Source organism: Tympanuchus pallidicinctus, unplaced genomic scaffold (assembly GCF_026119805.1).
Source record: "Tympanuchus pallidicinctus isolate F22 unplaced genomic scaffold, pur_lepc_1.0 scaffold3, whole genome shotgun sequence".
Classification (NCBI taxonomy): Eukaryota; Metazoa; Chordata; class Aves; order Galliformes; family Phasianidae; genus Tympanuchus; species Tympanuchus pallidicinctus.
In genome coordinates, this window is record NW_026294747.1 from 56,289,529 (window position 1) to 56,297,154 (window position 7,626).

Below are 7,626 nucleotides of genomic sequence, written 5' to 3' on the forward strand. Positions count from 1 at the left end.
GAAAAAGGTAGAGACATTACAGCTTCCTCCTTGTAGAACACATCCCAGGGGAAAATGATTATTCTTGCCACATTCTGTGGGAAAAGTGATAGACTACGATCACTCTGCTCTTTTGAGTTGTGCTTTTAGCTCATCACTCTCTTTCCAAGTTCAATTCATGCTTTCTGTGTCTGGAGGTCTTGTACGTAAAGCAGCATGCTGTAAACATTTGAAAATATTTACACACATATTCTTCTGCATTTATTTTTAAAAATCTTTTTAGTAACTTGCCTAGCAGCAATCTAAGTGACTGTGCAAACCTCTCTCTTTTACAACATTTCACCAAGGCAGCATCTCTGGAGCAGTCAGTAATGGGAATGGAGGAAACATGAAGTCTGGAGAGAAAAGTCTCTCTGAGTAACTACTACTAACATGGAAGATAAAGAAATCAGAATGATCCATTTCAGGAAAGGACCAATGTGAAAAGTGTGTATGGGGATGGAAAAGTATGAGTATTACTGAAAGGACAGAGAAATCTGAAGATCTGCTTGCATTGTTATTGCTGAAAGATAAGAAGTTTTCTCTTCAATTTTCTCTAGGGAGTTTTCTTTGTATTCTGTATATTCTTAGAATCATAGAATTACTCGGTTTCGAAAAGACCTTAAAAATCATCGAGTCTACCCACAGCCTAACCATCCTACCCTAACTCTAATAACCCTCCACTAAACCATGGCCCTGAGCACCACATCCAAATGGTTATTAAACACATTTGGGGATGGAGACTCAACCACGTCCCTGGGGAGCCCATTGCAGTGCTTGACAACCCTTCCTGTGAAGAAGTTTGTCCTGATATCCAACCTAAATTTCCCCTGGTGCAACTTAGGGCCATTTCCCCTCATCCTGTCACCTGTGTGCAGATAAAAGAATAAACAAGGTCAAGATGATGAACTTATTCTAAGTGTATCATGCATCCTAACAGGTTCTTATTTCTTCCGTATTGTGCCTAACAGGAGAACACACTGATTTTCTGGCTTGCACAGACTTCCTTTCCAAGGCTGACTGTATTTAGGATAATGTCAACAGGGAAAATTTATGTTCCCTGGGGAGTTTATATCAAATTCTGTGCTGGCAGTCATTGGGAGAAGGTTCAAGGAAAGCAAACACACATACAGCACTATTGCTGAGCCTATCTAGGCATTTAAATGGTTTCTTCTGTGTGAGGACCCTTCCAGTGCAGATAGATTCTTATCTCACAGCACTCTGATATATGTCTCTGTGTTACTAACACCAGTCTACACCTAGAAGGAATAACAGAAATTGCTGCAACTCTCTGGCTTTGTGAATAAAGCCAGTGGGTCTGTCTTGCTTTATTTCCAATTGAAAAGCAGTGTATTGCTCACATAAGGCTTTAGTCTTATTTTAGAAATTTACAGTGAAAGGGAATGCAAAATGAAATAGTTCCAGGATTAATCACCTTGCTGCTTAAGCAAGCTGTGCTGCATATCTAAATCTGCCTTATTTATTTTCTGGCTATTGGAATGAAGAAAACAACTCCTCCACAGAAATTCAACAAATATGCAGTCTGAAAGGATGGCATACATTTTTTGTTCCTCGATGTCTGAGTATCTATTAGGCTGTGTTCAGTTGCTTAATGCATGTAGTTACCTTTTTTAACCACCTTTGCAAGAGCTACCCATTAGTTCTCTAATCTATTGGTAATTTACACCTCTCCTAATTAATGTCATCTGCCATCTTTATTGGTAAGGATCTGGGGTTATTGATTCAAATATTAACATGGTCAAGATGTAATCTTAGGGATATTAGTGAGATAATAACTTCCTGATTTCTAGAAAGGCTTCATTTCACTAATAACTGCCATGCTGCTTGTACTGTTCTATTGATCTGGAGGTCAGAAGGTGCCAAATGTTTGATGGAAATCTAAGGGTACATCAATACAAACAGTTGTATGGACCCAGCTAGCTCAGATATTCCTAGCAAGGTAAGTGCAGAAGTAATAAAAATTATCAAGTTGGATGAATCCACAGTGAGGTCACTGGTTAGTGAAGTTATGGGCATTTTTTAAACTGTTATATAAAGAAAGCACTACTGTGCAATTCAGATACCAGGTTTCACCACTGTGCATGGCAGCTTGTATCTCTACAAGGGAATATCCTGCCATCTGACCAGTTTGGGCTTTCTTTTGTTTTCAAACTGACCAAAATACTTTATTGACAGTAATACAGGCACACAGAGGTGTTTCCTTAGTAGGTTCTGTCTTTTGCCTGTAGGAACAAGTGGCTACCATAGGGTTGCCAACCAGCAGACCAGGCTGCCCAGAGCCACATCCAGCCTGCCCTTGAATGTCACCAGGGATGGGGCATCCACCACCTCCTTGGACATCAAAGGAGGTGATGTGATCTCCTGTAAGACAGTCTTCACAATAGTGAAATGGTTAGATTTGGCGTGAAAAGCACCTTAATAAAACCACATATCTCATCTTGATTGTGTACTGCAGAGTCTACGGGGCAGGGATCAGCTGAGGCTGAATGTCTCCATTGTGCTAAACTCAGCTGGGTACTTGCTTCTGGATGTTATTAGTATACTAGGATGAACTAGTAATCATTTTAACAAGATGGCATGGAAAAAATGCCTGCTTCCCCCTAAAAACCACAAGAGCCTCCTATCTGTGTTCAGGTAAGAAAATCTACTTATGATTTCTATTTTTTTTCAACAGCCCAGTTTAATCTTTATTGAAATTCTTTCCAAAAATTTGAAGGTATTAATTTCCTTTCCCCCTCCCCTGCCAGATATGACATTTATCCTTTGGTAAGTCTGAAAACCTCAGGCACTTCTAACGAGAGAGTCATTTTAGTTTCCCGCAATGAGAGAAGCATAATGATGTGGTCCATTCCAAGATGGACTTGTTTTCAGGCTTTCTAAAGCAGAATTAATCAATAATTACAGCCATCATCTGCATGTGAGCCCCTGGAGTTTTATTTATACTCCAGTCACATTGCTCTGTGACCTAGAGCAATATACAGTAGTTTTGCCTGTTGGAAAATAAATCATATTACATTTTTGCATGCACATACAGTTAAAGCTTATCTTCTTTAGTTGTAAAGGAACAGAAATTTCTTCTGGAATTGCCTCTTTCATCTGCATTTAGTAATCTTAATATTTGGGACACAAAATGATTTCCAAGCCATGTTTGCCTATTGGGTTTAATCCTTTGAGTTTTTAAATTTGAAAACTACATGGCTATGTTAATTTGCAGGAGTGAGATTAAAATAAAAACATCTTTGTGTTTGTACATAAAGTGAGGAGATTTCCATGCCTGAATTAATAAATAGACGTTCATTTGGATTTAGAATGGCTTGGGTTGAAAAAGACCTCAAAGATCATTTCTGATCAGGAAATTTTCCACAATGGGGAAACTCTCCTTTCTGATTAACTTTCTTAACTAGGTTGAAATATATATTCAGGTTAGGCAGTTGGAAGTCTTAAAACTCCATTTCCAAACACTGGGGATCGAGGATGGGTGGGAAAAAGAAAGAAAAGTAGTTGAAACTGACCCAGAAAGCACTTTTGTGTTGAAAGATCACTGGACAACAAATGGTAGGCAGTACTGAGTCTCATCTCTGGCGATGGAATGAGATGGGCATTCTAAAGATCTTCACTACGTATCAATTTTCTTTATTTGAAACAGGTACGGCATTTAAACCTCTCACTCACTTTGGACTTTGTTGCCTTTTACAGTAATCAAAGCCTCTAATGCTGAGGGTTGTTTTTGTTTTTCTTCACACTGTACTTAATGTTTTCAAAATACCATGGCATTGGAGCTCTGGTAGATGTAATTCTCCTGGTGGCTCACTGAGGACTCACTGGTCCAGAGTACCCACTGTTTCCTGGTGGGCAGGGCTCGTTTTTCAGGGCAGAGCAGCTGAAAGAGGCAGGGAGTTTTTTGCCATGTGTAAGTGTTGTTCAGGAAGACACACAGGTGGACAGACAAGCTACGAAATCAAATAAGACTGAGCAAGGAGAGGTAGAAATTACTGCATCTGCAGAGATATGCCCCAACAGAGATTGCTGGTGAGAAGTCATTTACGGAGCACTGTTTTCCTTTAAAGAGTCTCAGGTTGACATTGGTTAGCAAACAACGTTCAGCATCACAGCAAGACATATGACATCTTGATGGCTTGAATAGACTATGAATAAACTCCAGCTGCAGTTCTGAGGAGGTATGTAGCCCCCAGAGCAGCAGAGTTTTGGAGCAGCTTCTCAGTGACGCCATCAGTGAAAGCATACAATACGACTTATTTATGATCTTGGTGACTCACTGCTTCGAGGGACCTCCCTGAAGGAGTCCTTTCACTCTGCCTCAACCAGATGAAAGTGAAAACTTCAAGTGCCCAGGACAAAATATGTCTGTTCCACTCCTGCATAACCCACTGGTGCCATTGAAATAACGTCCTCGTCTTGCTGTGGCCAATGGAGATGTGAGCAGCCTTGCTTTCCTGCCTTTGTCCTCCTGCTGGAGGGAATCCCACAGCACAGCCTGCACAGGGCTGGTGAGCATTCAAGTGGAAGAGCAGCAGCCTTGCAGACGGCACTGCAGCAGCAGGGGAGTGTTTGCTGGATGGAAATGTAATATACGGGTCTAATTAGACAAGCTTGACTGGCGCATGTAGCAGCCCCCCGGGCTGAGCTGAGACAATTCTGCACTACTTCTGTGATCAGAGCTGCTCAAGGCGTGCTGCAGCAAAGGAAAAAAATCTCCCTGAAAATGGTTTCATCTCCCTCCACCTCACACTTGCAACCTTCTGCCAGTTCGCCCTTCCGCGGTCAAATTGGTGCATCAAATTTAATACTTTATCATCACTGCCTGCTAACAAAGAGAAAGCAGACACTGATTTCCTACACTATAAACACTTCGGGGCAGAGTACATCTTTCCCAGTAATTTATTCAGTGCTACTTTGAGTTCAGTAAGTTAGGTGCCAAACAAACTGGCAGTATTAAAAAAAAGAAAAGAAAAAAGAAAAAAAGAAAAGAAACCAGTCACACACACAAAAAAAAAGAAAAAAAAGAAAAAAAAGCAGGAAGGAACATATTTTTTATCGGGTTATGTGATTAAAAGCTCATCTATGGACTTCCTGAGGAGAAGAGAAAAATAGTGGGGGTACCCCAACCAACTGCTACCATGTCCAGCTGCACCACCAGCTTACCAGATCCATCACCACAGGCCCAGAGCAGCACAGGAGCACCAAGGCAGGGGACAGGGACCCAAATGAAGGACCTGGAAGATGAACCACCCCATCTGCTGCCACCTCAGGGGCTGTCCCAAGGGAGCCTCAACCCCATGGGCCTGTGGCATCCATGAAGAGCACACAACGCTGGATCAAACTTTGGGACTGAGGGATCATCACCTTGGCGTATAAGACTTGTTCTGGGATGACAGCAAACACCTAGCTCTCGCCCTGAGTGAGGGACTCCTTCATCTGCATGCAGAATTTATTTGAATCAAGCAATTTGACTCAAATATGTGAACGCTGGGATGTGTGGCCCACACACTGCATTCTAGTGCAGAGCCTGAATCTCCTAGGTGAGAGGCCATGCATGATGGAAGGCTCCCTCTGAGGCTATTAGCACTGTGCATTACTGCAGTCCCAGATCCCATGAGGAGAACATAATAAAACACCATGCTTTAACTGAAAATTACTATTGTTGTTATTATTATTATTTATTTGGATATCTAGTCCTCCAACAAACAACCTTCCCCCAGACCCCCAGACCCAGACTGCCATCCCTTTGAAAACGAAATACAGTGCAATGGTTTTTTGAATGAAATATGTGAAATCTAGCCCTAAAGGAATCAGCATGCAAAAGGGCAGTTAAGATACCCTGATATGAAAACAACCAAGCTTGACAGGAAGACCAGAGACCTTCCTCTATACGCATCTTAGATTGACATGTTAGAAAGTCTGGGACTCCCTGGCATCTGTCTTCAGAGGTGACCCTTAGGTCCATCACAAACCTGCTGCAAAGTAGTTTTTAGCTTACTTATAAAACAATATCATAGAATCAGAGGATGGTTGGGGTTGGAAGGGACCTTAAAGCCCATCTGATTTTGATCCCTGCCATGGACAGGGACATCTCCCATCAGCTCAGTCTGCCCAGGGCCCCATCCAGCCTGGCCTTAAGCACCTCCAGGTATATAGAAGTGAAAGTTCCTTCGTTGTTTTTGAGAGGGAGATATAAAGAAGGGTGAGTAAATTCTCACATTTGACAATATGAATAGCAGGATTTGCTATAATTCTCACCTAATCTGGGCTAGGCACAATCATTAATGCTACCATAAAATGCCTTTGATTTAATATAACTTATGAAAAGAAGCTTAGTTATCAATGCATATATATATATATATATATATTTAGATGAAAGCCTTCTGTGGTTCAGGAATATTGCTACATAAAAGTTATTGTGGAATAGATGATTCAATATCCTACAGCAAGTATAGAAGCAAACAATGCCTAAATATTTAAACAGCAAGAAGATAAGAATACCACAGCATGCTAATATGGTATGCACACATCTCTGATCCATATTCTTTAAGCCTATAAAAATAGTTATGAATTCTTTTATTTACCAGTTTAAAAGAGAGCTTCATAAAACCTGATTTAACTGCTAAATGCTGAATGAAAATCTCCGTAGGGGTTATATTTAGAAATTCATATTTATATTCGAGCAAAGACCAAAATTTCTCTTCTCAGTGATCTCCAAAAGCTTTACAAGAGTGAAATCTGTGCTCAGCATTTTCAAGTGCCTGGAGAGCAACTGGAGGGAGGTGACAGAGGATCTTCCCCACAGGGTCTCTGTCACCACTGGTGGCACTTACTCATCTGATACCCTTGTCACCACCCTATTTCTTGCTATCTTCCAAGTCACTGTAATTTTGTTAGATGGAGCATGAACAAAACGGAGATTTCTTATGATTGATCCTGCCCTCACACCAGGTAAGATGAAAAACAAGGTTCTCGGTCAAAGAACAAGCTTTTGGTATGGCATTGGCCTGGAAAACAAAATGCAATAAGTTTGCCACCCATGTGACCTCCAGCAAGTCACTTATTTTCTGTCTGCCTTCATTACCTGTCAGCAAATGGAGGTGACATTAATTCCTACCCCTCTTCTGCAGAGATGTCTACTAATACTGGACTGCTGAGTTATTTGTTCAACACGCAGTGCTATTGGGAATGGCTCTGTATTTAACCCCAGTTCCTGCCACTGCACTCAAGAAACGATCTGTAACAGCACCCTGCTTATTCAGGTGGTTGGGCTTTTCCACAAAGGGGACTGTGTCTAAGACAAGACCTGGGGATAGAAGTTCTGGCAACAGATGAAGCTACATCTTTTTGCTTTGGCTGGATTTAATGGGTGCACAATGAAACCATCCCCAAGAGTGCAGAGCAGGTTCTGCTTAGGCAGGCATTGGTGCAGCATAGGCAGTCCCATGATTGAGCAGTGTGTTCTCCCTGTGGACAGAAGTTAGTTCAGTGTGGGAAGGAAGACTCCAGACCACTTGGCTGACTTTAGGTAGCATGCAGGAACCATCGTATCAATGCATTTTTTTAAATATAATCTTCCCTACACAG